The sequence below is a fragment of the Protopterus annectens genome, chromosome 10.part0, assembly GCF_019279795.1.
Source record: "Protopterus annectens isolate FY-2018-M chromosome 10.part0, PAN1.0, whole genome shotgun sequence".
In the NCBI taxonomy this organism is placed as follows: domain Eukaryota; kingdom Metazoa; phylum Chordata; order Ceratodontiformes; family Protopteridae; genus Protopterus; species Protopterus annectens.
Genome location: NC_056744.1, coordinates 1,708,372,428 through 1,708,388,812, shown reverse-complemented (window position 1 = coordinate 1,708,388,812; position 16,385 = coordinate 1,708,372,428). Strand labels below are relative to the sequence as shown.

At 40.4% G+C, this 16,385-nt stretch overlaps 2 protein-coding genes across 4 annotated transcripts in view; one reads left to right on the top strand and one right to left on the bottom strand.

The window, feature by feature from the left end:
• The window catches only part of LOC122814457, a 1,903,843-nt gene that overhangs the window by 1,508,833 nt on the left and 378,625 nt on the right, over nucleotides 1-16,385 (top strand).
• Nucleotides 1-16,385, bottom strand: part of LOC122813942 (zinc finger protein 383-like) — a 161,672-nt gene that overhangs the window by 27,250 nt on the left and 118,037 nt on the right. The window lies entirely within an intron of this gene.

The window sequence follows — 16,385 nt, the reverse complement described above, 5'->3', positions numbered from 1 at the left end:
GCTAAAATTCAAAGTCTGGTTATATTTGCATTCACAGTCTGTCGCATACAGAAACCTGCAGAATATACACTGATGAGAGAATATACTTTGCAGCATCAACTTTAGAGCAATAACAAATAACTTTTTATAATAACCCAAATGGACTAACATTGCAGTTTAAAGTACTGTTCCACTTTACTTCTCATATAGTACAGATGATGTGAGAGATATAACATTTACCTCAGGACAACAAATGTGTCCCTACCATACCCCTAACATAACTGGATTTAATACAGACTTTATATATATTTTAGTTAAACACACTTTTTGTTTTTGGATTTTGGAAAGATACTGCCTTGATGACGCAAATGCTGACACATCTGTTCTTGTGCAAATGCTGATAAGTGGAGAAAAGCATATTTTTAAGGAAACGCCTTGTGGATAAACACATGTCCTGTTTTTTTTAAACTTTCTTAGAAAAACATGTCCTGTTGTCCATTTAAAGCAGATTTATCCCTCCATTGTTTTTAGTCCAGAATTCATAAGCAAAGATGTTGGGATGTGTTTTGGTGTGTCCCATAATTTTTTCATCAAATTGTTGTGGCTTGACATCAGTGAATAATGACAGTTATATGAGATTTAGACTTTGTATCCTTCCAAAATGCTTGCTATTACAAAGCTTGTTATTCTAACAACTTTTTACTTGTATAAGATTATTACATGTCTGTAAGAAGTCAGCTTTCTTGATGTGTGTGTAATACACTCATAAGCAAGTTCCTTATTTTTTTAAGCCACGGTCATTTAGTACGGTTGCTGATCACATATTACTAAACTCTGTTTCTGCATTTAAGCAAGCTTTTTCTTTCAGCATATTTACAACAGAATTAATTTCAGCCTTATATTCATAATATCTAACAGAAAGCCTTGGAAAGATGAATTCACAGGCTGTAAAATTTACTTTTAGGATTTTAATATGAACTTTCAAATATCCAGGTTTTATTATATAATACTGACTATTCTGTATTAACTTAGTTTTATTTTTGTTTATTTGTGAAATGTAATTACAAGATCTGGCAGATACTTGTGCTGTAAGGAAATGATGTGTGCCTTATTTCACTTTATGCAGTTAAAGATGCACCATTGTGGTACTTTGTGATTATGATGGTGCATCTCTAACTGCTAAGCTGAGCTGAATATTTACATGTTTTGTAGGCTGCAGGCATGGAATGGAGGAACGTTGAAAAGAAGATGCACTACATTCACAATACCCAGTATTAGCACAGTAAGCACAGACAGAGGAGGATGTCTTCTTAACTTTTGCAATGATCACAGAGATTTGGTTTTATTTAAAATGTAATAAATCTTTTACAATAAAAACAATGACAGCCATTTGCTACACAAAACACTCACACTGTAAACAGACAGCATTAACAACTGTAAACTTCTCTTCCCTTGAAACTCATATAAACTGAAAATGCATTTGGAAATGCAATAAACTAGAAGAGCCATGTTGAGAATCTTAGTGAAATATCATGCACTGAAGCACTGATTAGCACCAGTATGAACTATACAGAAATTCAAAAGAAAAATGGATAACAGAATGCTAACAGTTTTGAACAGCCCACTGGACAACAGTGTCAATTTTCAGGAGCAACCTAAGAGTATTTTCTGATGAAGTGACTTGGTCCTTCTTTTACACAGTGGTCACACTAATGCTGTGGGAATCAAACTCTGTACTACAGGAAGCAACTAATTAACAACTCAAAACCTTACTCAACTGCACCGAATACCAGATAAGCTGCTGCAGCATAACATTGTATTTCACACACCTCTGCCTGCAAAATACAAGCTAAATTAAAAATGAACTGATATTTAAAATAATAAATTAACCTCAAGGCATCAACCTGTGCAGCTTATTCACAGACAAATACTAAACACTGTTAACAGTCAACAAAACAAAGTAATAAAAGTCTTTGTCCAAAGAACATAGCTCATATGATGATTCTCCACTTTACTACAATCAATTCCTTCCTTTACATTATAACTTCTCTGGATAACAAGTGCAGTATGAACACAGAAACAAAGTACTTACAGATGCAAACACACACACACACACACACACACACACACACACACACACACACACACACACACACACACACACACACACATAAACTACATTCCCTTATATGAATACTTACATGGAGATATTTTGTTGCCATTCAATGAATGAATAAATATAAAAATAATGACCAAGAAGTGTATTTAAGCTCTCTTCTGTGAGAACCACACAGTGCAACCCATTGCTGCCAACCTAATCTCTTACCTCAAGAATTAAAAACAAAGCTCCAAAAGTAAGGAAATATATAATAATCTTATATAAGTAAAAAGTTGTTAGAATAACAAGCTTTGTATTAGCAAGCATTTTGGAAGAATACAACGTCTAAATCTCATATAACTGTCATTATTCACTGATGTCAAGCCACAACAATTTGATGAAAAAATTAAGGGACACACCAAAACACATCCCAACTTCTTTGCTTATGAATTCTTGACTAAAAATAATGGAGGGATAAAAGCTCTAAAATAGACAATTTTTAATCAGTATGTTCTTTTATCTATTTGTTAACCATATATGTCGAAAAAACAGGAGCACTGTCTGAGTGACTACCTTAAAGTCATACTGTAGGTAAATGGATATGGAAGGATTCAAGAATTGTACTTTTGACTATAGGAAGCAATTTAACAGTTCAGATCTTTAAGTGCGACACAACTCTAATTCACTTAAAAAGTTGTACAACTGTAGGTGTTATATAGATGTGCATTTTCTGGACAATAAGAACAATGGAATTCTAATGACTGACATTATTGAATGACTGAAATCCACAGTGATTTTCCAGAAAAAAAGAAGTTAACAAAGCACAGGGCATAGATAAGTGACATACTCAGAAATGTTATGCAAAAAGATAAATGACTCAGTTTTGCCAGAAGATCTCTTCACTTGCCACTAAATTAGTGGGCTTTTCAAAATTCTTTCATTGGTTCATAGGTGTGTACTAGGCTAATGGTTCTGGAGCCTTTACAAGCCTAGCCCACAGAAGTGCCCTGGCATTTTGCCACCCAACGTTAGTTCCCAGTGCCTCTATCAAGTAGACTCACTGGAGTGATCCCCAGGGTGAACTTTCTATTACCCATACACTCATCAAGATTTCTCTTGAAGAGGGACAGTGAGGTGCTCTGCTTGACATGTATGGGAAGTCTATTCCAGAGCATGGGCAGTCTCTGGGTGAGGAACCTGTCCTTCCAGCATGTTCTGTTGATTGTGGTAATGAGGTTGAGGTCTTTGGAGTGTGTGGTGTGGAGGGATTGGGATTTCTTTAGATGTAGCATTTCTAACAGAGCTGGGTCAGACATGGTTTTGTAAATCAAGCAGAGATCATCTCTAAGTAGGTGAAATGAGACAGAGAATAGCTGGAGTCTTTTGAGTCTGTCTGTGTAGATCATGTGTTTAACACCGAGGATCCTCTTCATGAGGTACTTCTGTGGCCTCTCCAGCTGTTGTAGGTGTCTAGTGAGGTACATGCTAAATGGGGCATTACACTCGATGATTGGTCTAATGAGGGAAGAGTAGAGAGAAACAATGACCTCTTTCTTCCTGGATGCAAAACCCTTGGTATTGAGATGTGCCACATAGAAGGACTTTCTGACCACAGTGGCAATGTGGTGGTCGAAGGACAGGTTGCTGTCAACTGCATCCCCAGATCTCTTATAATGCCTTCAGTGTTCAGTGGGCTCCCATCGATGTGGTAATTAATGGGAACTGAGTTTTTACCAAAGGGGATGATGACGCATTTTTTGGCATTAAGCTTAAGGCCATGGTTTCAACACCAGTCATTGGTCTCAGTGAGACCTTTTTGTAGGATGTCTGCATCACTTGGTGAGTTAATAATGACTCCCAGTTTGCAGACATCTGTGAACTTAGGTAAAAAACTTTCTTACACTGTGAAGGACACCAACGAGGAAGAGAAAAGGCAAACACTACTGAAAACTCCTGATGTCCACCACGGCAGTAAAACTTAATAGCAAAATCAAAACTTTAATAAAAAAATATAACATAAAACAAGCAGTCCTCAGTCTTCCGATCATCAGAAGACTGAGGACTGCTTGCTTTATGTTATTTTTTTATTAAAGTTTTGATTTTACTATTAAGTTTTTCTGCCGTGGTGGACATCAGGAGTTTTTAGTAGTGTTTGACATCTGTGAACCTGGTCAGCCAGAGTTCCTTTGTGTTGGCCTGGACTTCTGAGAAGTAGATGCCAGGAGAGGACCCAGGACTGATCTCTGTGGGACTCCACTAGTGACTGGTCGGCAGTCTGACTTGGAGTCTGCTACTTTCACACTGTGTGTTCTATCTGTGAGCCAATTTGCAACCCACCTAGTGATATAGAGGTTGATGTCTAGTTTGGTAAGTTTATCAATAATTCCTGAGTGAGGAATGGTATCAAAGGCCTTGACCAGGTCGAGGTAGGCTGTATTCACTGCCTTACCTTCATCCACAGCCCTGTTGACTGACTCAAAGAAGTCAACCAGGTTGAACAGGCATGATCTCCCTTTCACAAAGCCAAACTGCAAAATTGACATATCAGACTCATCAGGCTAATGGGGTGATAATTCCCAGGGTCTGTAGTTGCTCCCCCTTTATGGAGAGAGATGATTGTAGGAGTGCACCATTCAGTAGGGACAAAGCCTATGGTGAGGCTGTGACTGAACAGGGCACATAGATGTGGTGCCAGTTCACATTGTAGTTCATGTAGAACACAGCCAGGAATATTATCGGGTCCCATGGAAGCTGTATTCTTGGCCTTGGACAATGCAGCTTTAACCTGCACTGCAGTAACACTGGGTGCCTGGCATTTTTCCAGTGTTGTGATTGGTCCTTTGGGGGGTAGGGGTAAAGTTGGCACTGAATCTGTCGGCCAGTATGTTGGCAATACCTGTTGGCTCAGTATAGGAGGTACCATTGTGCAGTACCTCAGAGCAAATCTGGGTATTGCCGTGGAGGTTCTTGATATAGCTATAGAAGGCTTTGTGATTGTTTTTAGTGTGTGCCGCAATTCTGCCTTCATAGTTGGCTTTAGAGGATTTGATGAGTGATCGCAACTTATTGTTGAGGCTAATTAGGGGGTTTTCCAGTCTTGGGACTTCACCTTTTTCTGCAACAGTTTCTTCCTTCTTTTGTAAAGTTTATTAATGGCAGGGGACCAGCAGATCGCTTCCTTATTTTGGAGGAGAGCATCTTGGTTCTGTTGGGATTCAATAGTTCCATGCATTTATGTACATGTTCATACAGTGCACTGGTGTATGATTTGGCAGTCATGCAGCTATTTTCCACTGGCATTGGCACCATGAAGGTAGCCACCTCTGCTTTTACGAGTCCATAGTCAGTTGTGGAGAAGTTTTTCAAGGTGGTTACCTTAGCAGGGGGTGTGGGTGAGATGTGAGTTCCATGGGGATTAGCTTATGGTTGGATCTGATCAGGGAGGGACTGACTATTGGTGTAGAGCAACCGTCACCCATGCTGGTAATAACCAGGACAAGGTTGTTGCTTCCTCTAGTGGGGGTTAGAATGAGCTGGTCTGGAGTATTGGAACTGATGAATTCCAGGAAGCGTTGGGCCAGTATATTGGTGCTTGAGTTGTTTTCCCAGTTGATGGATGGGTGGTTGAAGTCTCTTCTAGTAAGTGAGAGTTGGGTTGGATCTTCATAGATTCCAGGGTGCTTATGAAAATGAAGTGAGAGTCTAGGGACATGGTCAAGGACCTACAGCAGGCTATGACCTGGATCGCCATCTTACCCAATGTTAGTTGTACTTGAAGTATCTCAGATGCATTATGTTGGGCTACTAGTCTGGAGGTGTGCATATCCTTTATGAATATGGAGACACCACCACCTTTGTAGCTTCAGTCCATGTTTTGGAGCTGAAAGGTGTGGAATGAGTTATAGCCTGGTAGTGCAGGGGTACTTTCTGCCACTTTAAACCAGGTCTCCATTACAGCACAAATGTCGATGTTTTCCATTTTGAGGAGTGCTTCAAGCAAGTGTATGTTGAGATTTAGACTTCTAGCATTGAGCAGCATGACCCTCAGGTAGCACTTATTTATAGCTGTTATGGTGGTAATTTAGTCTTTGGAACACCACCTAAAAAAGCACTATAGGGGTAGCAAGAGCCTTAGCCAGTACCCTGAAACCCATAGGTGTCAGATGCAGGCCATCTCTGGCAAAGCATTGAGTTCTGTCAAGTCATGTCATCCCAAGCAGACAGATACTGGATCCTCTTAGAATGACACCAGAAACTTAGCCAATTGTTGAAGTCAATCATTTTTTGTTTGTACTGCAGTATCATTCTGGGTGATGGTAGCATACTGTTCAGGGCTAGTGTCATGCCTGCCTGGGCCAAATAACCTGAGAGCTCTACCATGTCTTTTTCATGTAATCCAGGGAGGTGCATCTCATGTCATTCACACCCACATGGACAATGACAGAGTCATACTTGTACTTGTTGGGGTGTGACCTGAGTGCATGTGTTATGTGTCAGATTCTGGCACCTGACAGACACCTGACCGTTAACTTTTCCTTATCCAACCTAGTGAGTGAGGGATCAATATCAGAACATTGAAGTTTTAAAACTTCAAATGTTCTAATATCGACCCATATTCAATAAACGCTAAAAATAGAGAAGCTGCAGAACACCTAATTTTTTCTTAGGGGAAAGAATTCAGTTGGCAGTTTCTGTGGCTTTGCTATTTTCAGCACTGTGGTGGAAAGTTACAGGTCAGGTTTAGGTAAGTGTGTGATTGTGTGGACGCTAAGGTTAGGGTGCAGATTAAGTGAGTTAGGGTTAGGGCGGGTTAAGTGAGTTACGGTTAGGGCGCAGGTTACGTAAGTGTGCGATAGTGATGGACCTTAGGGTTAGGGTTTGGGTTAAGGTAAGTGGATAGATAGTAGTGTATGTGCAGTTTAGTGTAGGGTTAGATGTAGGATTTTAAGTATATGTGTGTGGATTGCTGTTTTTTTTGGTGTGCTTGTGTTGTGTGTATGTGTTTCGGAATAGCAAATTTTTTCCATGGGAATACTCAATCAAGCCGAAACCACATGCAGACAACATTTCACACAGCATATAAAGAGATTATCAGCTTGTCGTGGATGGCCCACTAAAACAGTAACAGTTTACCACATAAGAAGACCCACATCAGATCTTGAAACTCGCGTATATTACTGTACACAAATACACATTCAATTTCTGAAATACACATACTTTTGGAGAGTTGTATTTTTAAAATACAAATGCTCACATTTAGTGGCATAAAATGCAATGGAAGTTTGACACGGTCAATTTGTGGAAACATATATTGTGTTTGGTTTAACCAAGTAAGAGAGTCCCTATTTAATTTACTTACTTAATTCTGCAGCACGCACCCTGTACTTTCTTTCTTCTTCTATCTTCTTCACTCCAAAGTAAACGATAACCCGATAATCCCTCCAAATAGAAATGAAAGAAAAAAATACAATGATGATCACAACTAATTTTGCCAAAAAAAGAAAGCTCGATTCCTAATCGGATCCTAAACTAAACTGACTGATTCTCGCTCTCTTCCCAGCTCATAAAGCCCGGGAAGAGAGCGACAATCAATCAGCAGCATTTAGGCTTTAGCAAAGCATGGACGTCATGACTGACGTGCCTGCGGACGTCGCAGTCCGAGCCCCTTCCAAGTCTATGCGGTTTGGAACCGCTGCCGCATAGACTTCTGGGCATCACAATGATGCCTTATGTGCTCCTCCGGGCTGCAAAGAAAACAAAAAAAAAAAAAAAAAAAGCTGTTTACAACCACACGGCCGGCGCGGGTAAGGTGCGCAATGTGCATGCGCATACTTTCGAGTCGCGGACTCGAAATTTAAAGTAAAAAAAGAGATTTTTTTTTTTTTAATTTAATGATTAAATTAAAACATAGACAAGACCAAAAATAACTGAGGGGGCTGCAGTCCGGCAGTCCGATGCCACGAGCCACCCCTGGGTGTGGGTATCCTTTATGAATATGGATACACCCCCTCCTTTTGTGGTGTGGTCCAGGTTTTGGGGCTGGAACGCATGATATGAGGTAAAACCTAGTAGTGCCGGGGTGCTCTCAGCAGCCTTGAACCAGGTTTCAGTTACAGCACAGACATCAATGTTCTCCATACTGAGAAGGGCCTCGAGTGCATGCATTTTGAGATTTAGACTTCTGGCATTGAGCAGCATTACCCTCAGTTTCTTCCCATTTTTGTTTTCTAGGGTGGTAGGTTTAGAATTTGAGCCTTGCCTAAAATAGGCACTATGGGGGTGGCAAGAGCCTTAGCCAATATCCGGAATCCCAGGGGAGACAGGTGCAAGCCATCCCTTGCGAAGCAGCGTGGCTTGTCAAGCATGTCATCCCAGGCAGACAGACACTGGATCCCCTTTGAATGACACCAGACATTAAGCCAATTGTTAAAGCTGATCATCTTGTCTCTATATTGTGGCATCATTCTTGGTGAAGGAAGGATACTGCTCAGGGTCAGGGTCATACCTGCCTGGGTCACATAATCAGAGAGCTTCTCTATGTCTCTTTTCATGTAGTCCAGGGAGGTACGTCTCAGGTCGTTCACACCAGCATGGACAATGACTGTGTCATATTTGTACTTGCCGTGGAGTGACCCAAGTGCTTGTGTTATGTGGCGGATTCTAGCACCTGATAGGCAGCTTACTGTGACTCTCTCCTTGTTCAGCCTGGTGAGTGGGACGTCAGTGTGTCTGACTATGGAGTCACCTATGACAAGTATGTTTGGTGTTGTATTTGGCCTTAAGGGCTGTGACTGCTTTGCACACTGATTTTGTGGTTTATGTGTTGCTTGTGGGGTGTCTTGAGGTAGCAGTTGTTTGGGTGTCTGCTTTGGAGGCCTCTGCTGTTTAGGTAAATTTTTCTCAGAGCCTCCGAGTATGTCTTTGTGTGTTTATGTGTTTGATTCAGTGGTGTGGTAGCATTATGTGAGGCTGGTTTTGTGGTGTGTGTAGTTGCCTTCTCCTCCTGTCTGGTCTTGCCAGTCCTGAGTTGAGAGAGCTCAGCCTCCAGTTTGGCTTAATAGCTGCATCTCTCGCAAGTATTTGTGTTATGTGGGAGGAGGAGAGGGTTGTCTGTGTACATGAGGCAGTTATAACATTGCCTCAAGATTCCCAGATTCACCAGCTGGACCGGAGAGGAGATTGACAACTGACCTTTGGACATGCTAGAATAATATTGGGAATTCCTTAATAATTGAAAACAAGGGTCATTGGGGAGTGAGGGTGTAGTGCTTTTAATTTTTAGTGCTGACTTATATAATTGCTTTAGTGAGCAAGTGCCAGGTAACTTGAGTGCAATGTGTTACAAGTAACTAAATGCAAAAATGACAAACAGTAACTTTCTTTCAAGTGAAACAAGGAAATAAGTACAGTAAGCAATGCAGATATCGCTAGTGATCCACAGAAGCGCTGAGAAGCTGCGTATTAGGTGGAATTAGCATTCCAGGGAAATAACAAGCAAACAAACAACAAGCATATAAACAAAGCTAGATTCAGCAGGCCTGGATCTAGTCTATGCTACAGCAAACAAGGTGTACCAATTTCAGTAAGATACAGTTAAAATATTCAGGCACTATAAACCTTTAACCAGAAATTCCCAGCTTAGAAGGGCAGAGTCCAGCCTCTTCTCCCACAAGAGTGCAGACCACGAACCTTCTTAATGTAAAATAACTGGCCTGAAGCCCAAGTGCTTAAACCAGAACTAATACACTTGGACACTGGGCTCTCAATCAGCAGTTCCCAACTTAGAAGGATGAAAGCTACCTGTCCTGCCACCACAGTGCTTGCCACAAACCTTCCTAATGTAAAACAACTGGTCTGAAGCCCAAGTGCTTAATCAAAAAGACTTGGAATGATAGCTACACTTTAATCAAGTTACAACCAAGCAGTAATAAATACAATTGACCACTGCAACACAGCACAAACCATGGGGCACATAGCTTACTTCCACAGTGTGCCCTCAAGCATTTAGGCTTTAGCAAAGCACGTCGCAGTCCGAGCCCCTTCCAAGTCTATGCGGTTTGGAACCGCTGCCGCATAGACTTCTGGGCATCACAATGATGCCTTATGTGCTCCTCCGGGCTGCAAAGAAAACAAAAAAAAAAAAAGCTGTTTACAACTGCTCGGCGGCTGGTAAGGTCTTAATGCGATAAGCATACTTCAGTCATGGACTCGAAATTTAAAGTAAAAAAAGAGATTTATTATTTTTTTTTTAATTTAATGATTAAATTAAAACATAGACAAGACCAAAAACAACTGAGGGGGCTGCAGTCCGGCAGTCCGATGCCACGAGCCGCCCCTTCATGTTATGATGATTGTGGGTATGTGATTTAATGTGGAAGGTCTGTGTGAAATGTTGTCTGCATGTGGTTTCGGCTTGATTGAGTTTATGACATCTTCAGAGTTTCTGCAGCTATATTCTTCAAAGTGTCTTTGTATATATGGCTATATATTAAATGTTACTAGGGTCATGTTAGTCCTGAGAGTGTAGCCTCCATTTTCTGAATATACTAACTTAAACCTCTGAAAGATAGTTAAATTATTTTTATTTAATAAGAATTACATTTTCTCTGATAATTAGACAGTCATCTATCAAGTTTTTGAGAATTATACTGTGTAGTATGTTCATGGGTATTTTCAAATATGAATCAACTTTGTCAAAACACTTCTAAATATTTACATTTCATACCATGTTTAAGCAAATTATGTGTGATTTAATTATTTATTTATGTATTTATTTATTTATTTATTTAATGTTATTTTTTTTTTTTTTTGTTTACTGGAGTAAAGCACTGACAAAGAAAGATCAATTTCAGGATCAGCCTGGGTTACTAACAAAGCAGTAATAGCAAGCTGAGTACAAATAAAATATGTATTGTTAAACAAAAACATTCAATATAAAACAGGCAAAAGCAGAATACAGAAATACAATATGTAAAGTGAAGTAGGTATAAAAGCAGTATTTTTATACAACATGCTATTCTACATACACTGTGCATGAAATATACATATTAACAATGTATTTAATTTATTTAACATTTGTTTACCAGGAAAGTCTGACTTGGAACAAAGTCAATTTTCAGCAGAGGCCCGGGGAGAAATGCTTTAGATGCATGTCTTTGTAACGTGGGAGGAAACCACAGTGCCCAGAGAAAACCCACACAAATGCAGGGAGGATATGCAGACTCTGCACAGAAGGCACTCAAGCCAAGAATCATAAGGCTTAGGGGTTATAACTTAGAAATGTTATGTTTCAAGAAATATGGTCCGAGTATAAAACAATTGGTGGGTAAAGTGAAGAGTAAAACAAGTAAGAAAGAGTTTGAAGAGGGAAGGTATGGTGAAGGTAAAAGGTAATGGCCAGTAAGTTGGAAAAATGTGCAGTGTAATGTGGGTTTAAAATGGAGGAACATGAATATGAATGACTGGAGGGGAAGTCAAACAGAAGAGAATAAAGGGGAAGGACTGAGTTATACAGGCTAGCCAGAGAATTTTAGTGGGTAGCCAGTAAAAAACAATAAGGAAGAATGAACATCTAAATGATATGGTCAGTGATTTGTCATTTGCATGTAAGATGTTCAGAGAGGTAATGTTTCAACTATGTTTCGATTTATTTGTAGTTTGTGTAATCTGTGTTACACTTTCTACATTTATAGCTACTTTGTAGCATGATACCAGGTCCTTCTATTAACTGAACACTTCAAAAGTACACTGGCAAAGGGGTTAAAGCTCTAAGTATTGGAATTTGCAACTAGACTAGTGCTTGTGAATATATGAATGGAAGGGTACATAAAGTTTATTAAGTTTCAGTGGCGGGCTTGTTCAACACAGAATTTCACAGTGTCTAGGCAGGGACATTTTTTTAAAGAAATGTAAGATTTTTCATGACAAAACATACAACCACTGTGAATGACTGGACTTTACTTTTTTGCCAAAATAATTGCTCAGTCCTGTAGAGATTTCAGTTGTTTCCTATGATACTAAGGTGTTTCAGATACAAAATAATGGTTTTGTGTCACCATTACTGAAAACTTCATAAATGTTTTTTGCCCTATCATTTTAGGACGTTGCCAATTTTTATGTATTTTTTCCCACCAAACACAACTGCCCAAATAGGGACTGTCCTGTATAAGGAGGGCCAGGTGATAACCCTAGTGTATCATAATAATGAAGTGATTACATGTAAGAATAAAGAGAGGAGTGAGATGGGATTTGGCACACATTACAGGTGCCACTGGGCTTAAGACTGCAACAACATCAGGGTGTGCGAAGTGGAAAAATAAGTTTTCTTCAAACAGTCACTTCTGCCAGTCTTTGATTTATGGAACTCATATATTTACTTTCTGTCTTTCTGTGGTCATCCAAGGAGTTCATTTGGATATGCTGTGCACAACTCTTCCTCTCACTGACATTTCTGCCCTTGTTATATAGCCTCTCATCATTTTCTGAGGCTCAAAGAATCTTACTGTTAATTTGTTTGCTAAACATGAAGCTTGCTGCCATTTTTCCTGTATTGTTAAACTCACAGCTGAACAACAACTTTCATTAAATAATTGCTATGCTAAGATGACCTGAGCTTCAGTGGCTCTCAGAATTGTGATATTTTTTTTTTCTAAGAAATTTAAAAAAGTTTAATGGTGTTGCACAGATATTGCTATGAATATTGCAATTAATACTTTTGAAAATCTCTGCAGGAAACTACTCGATCATTTTATACTACTGCAAATTAAGTTAACTTTGAAACACCATTAACCTATATTTCATTTTATAGTCATTTAGCATGTAGTTAAATGCTGTCTTCCAAAAGAAAAAAAGATTCCCCCATCAGCAGAATGCAGTCATCCACACATTACTGTTGTCATGTTGTTTTATTGTTGTTTTAATGCCAGATATCTTGTACACTTAAACATTCTTCAGAAAGTATCCTGAGGTGTCAATTTTCATGTGTTCTTATTTTCTTTGGCCTGCTAGAGATTGCATTTATATGGTAATGTGCCCTCAGAAACCATTCAAGTATGAGTAACAATAATTTCTACATCTTACTTTTGAGTGGGAACAGCAAGATAAAAGTTAATTTGTTGTAGCCTGAGGAGAATGCAAGGGAAGAGATTCTTGGTCAGCATTCAATGCTGATGGGAGTTTTATTAACCTACATTTGGCCATCTGGAGTTCATTTTGTAAAATGCATCTATTTAAAGTCTTTTTACAAAATGATTTGTTTCTATCACAAGCCCCAGAAAACAGAGATCATATGAGTAACTGCAGTACTACTGCACAGCATATCATATGCTAATAAAGTATTTGGGAAACTTATGCTTTGTCATGTTGTGCTTTACTGAATATTGACATTTTGACACAGAAAGATTGAATGCTTCCTGCTTTTGAAGTTTCAATACATTGTCATTACCAAGGTCACAGACTGTATCCTTCTTTAGGGTCTGATTTTTTTTCAACTGTCTACATTTTCTCTGAGGTTTGCATGACCTAAAAGATAGTTTATATTAAGTTTAAGGCATAGAGACATGCCCTCGCCTTAGTCCCAAAGTACATGGGCCAGTGTTTTTGTTTGTTGTGACTTTTAGGTAAGTGTTCAAACCAATGTGTGTATGTAACAATGTGTGCTGTGTAGACTATTCAGCATGTGTCATACTGACTGAGCATTTATTTCATGTAAATAAGTATGTGAAGCATTGATCCCATTGCACCATAGTCACCCCCTCTTGTTGGCCACACCCCGTCTTGTTGGCCACACCCCGTCTTGTTGGCCACACCCATCCAGCTGTCTCCTGCAGCCCCCCTTTGATTTGAAGTCACCAGCCGCCACTGCCCACACCTCCAGGTTGGTGGCAACACACGAAGCTTCGGAAACCATCCAGGTGCAACTAACCATAGGCAAAACTGCTCTACAAATTTTAGCATGCTACAGGCCACCCTCTCAAACTCAGGAACCCCACACAGCCTTCCTGAAGACACTGGAGGGTATAAATGTATCTCCAAACACCATCATATTGGGTGACTTCAACTACCCAAATATAGACTGGGAACATTACTCAAGCCCTAACTTTCTAGCCCAATGGTTCCTGGAGTTCATAAATTCAAATGCCATGGAACAGCTAGTCACTGTTCCCACGAGAGGAGAAAATATACTAGATCTCATTATCACAAACATGGGGACAAAATGCTCCACACGAAGTATATCCCTCATTGGTGAGATCTGATCATAAACTAATATCACTGGAAATCTACATCCCGCCCCACCCCAAACAAAAAGACCACAGTGAAGAACTTCTCTAAAGCAAACTTCACACTACTCAAGACTGGTGTGGTATCCTTCAAGGCCCCTGAGCCAGTGGAAACCACAACCCAAGCTGCGGAAGCCCTTACAAATGCCTTCTATGAACACCTCCAGGACTGCATGGATCAGGCAATCCCAAATAAAACCAAGACTCTTTCCACAAAGGGCAAACATCCAGTCTGGTGGACCCCAGCCATTAACAAACTTTACAATAAGAGGAGAAAGCTATTACATGATAGAACAAAATCCATAAAAGGGAAGTCACCCCTGATCATTATTAGTAAAAAAATACGAGCACTCATAAAATCAACTAAGGGCAATTTTGAGAGAAAAATTTCCATGGATTCAAAGGACAATCATAAGGCCTTTTTCAGCTATGTTAGGAACCTGGGTGGAAATGCCCAGATATGCTCAGAATTCGTCCAAAATGATACAAAAATCACTGAACCCACAGACATTGCCAACATACTGGCAGACAGGTTCAGTGCAAACTTCACCCCCCTCTCCCCCCCTAAAGGAGAGATAACTATCCCAGTGGAGTGTAGCCTCCCAGACATCTCAAATGCACAGGTGAAAGCTGCTCTTTCTAAAGCTAAAAACACAGCATCAATGGGACCAGATAGTGTCCCCGGCTGTGTGCTACATGAGCTAAATGAGGAATTAAACCCACACATAAGGCAGCTGTTTAATCTCAGCCTTACCACAGGATACGTGCCCAAGGAGTGGCATACGGCAACTGTGGTCCCACTCCACAAAGGCGGTGCCTCTATGGACCTTGGTAATTACCGCCCCATAAGCTTAACAAGTCTAGTCTGCAAAGCTATGGAGAGGATCATAATGGAGCTCATAAACAAAGATATAGGGGACTTGCAGACATTGGACCCGACCCAGTTTGGCTTCAAGGGCAGATCATGCCTTTTGAAGTTGGTCGACTTCTTCGAAACAGTCACCAAGGCCATTGATGAGGAAAGGCAGTCCATACAGCCTACCTTGACCTTGCAAAGGCTTTCGACACAATACCCCACTGGGTATTGTAGAAAAACTTACCAGCTTAAATGTAAACCCATATGTCACAAGATGGGTTGCAAACTGGCTTAAGGACAGAACCCACAGGGTTAGAGTTGCTGGCGCTATGTCAGACTCCAAGCCGGTCACAAGTGGTGTCCCACAGGGCTCGGTCCTTGGCCCCCTATTGTTCGGCATCTACTTCTCAGAAGTACAGGCCAACATGGGAGGACTTTGGCTGACAAAGTTTGCAGACGACTGCAAACTGGGCGCCATAGTGGAAAGTGCATCAGACACGGATATCCTTCAGAAGTGACTCACGGAAACAGATAGCTGGTGCCAGAGCCATGGTCTGAAGTTAAACGCCAAAAAATGTATAGTCATACCCTTCGGGAAAAACAAGGTAACCCCAAGCTACCATATAGGTGGCAATCCACTAAGCACAGAAGAGGTTATCAGGGACTTGGGGACCCAGGTTGACAGTGGCCTTTCGTTTGACACTCACGTTGCTAAAGTGGTTAGAAAGACCTTCTACATTGCCCACCTGATCATGAAGGGATTCACATTCAGATCTAGTGAGGTCATTGTTCCCCTGTACTCTTCACTTATCAGACCAATGATCGAGTACAATGCCCCATTCGGAATGTATCTCACCCGACATCTGCAGCAATTGGAGAGACCCCAAAAGTTCCTCACCAAAAGGATAAAGGGACTCCAAAATCTGTCATATGCTGCCAGATTGAAGAAACTCCAGCTCTATTCAGTCGCATACCGTCTGCTCAGAGGTGACATGTGCCTGACATACAAGGCCATGTCCAACCCGGAATTAATGGACATGCTCCACCTCAAAAAATCCAAATCCACCAAAACCACTAGAGCAAGCGACTTAAACCGTAGCACGGATATAAATAGGATGTGCTGGAGGGATAGATTTATCACTCAGAGACTCCCTATGCTGTGGAATAAAAGCCC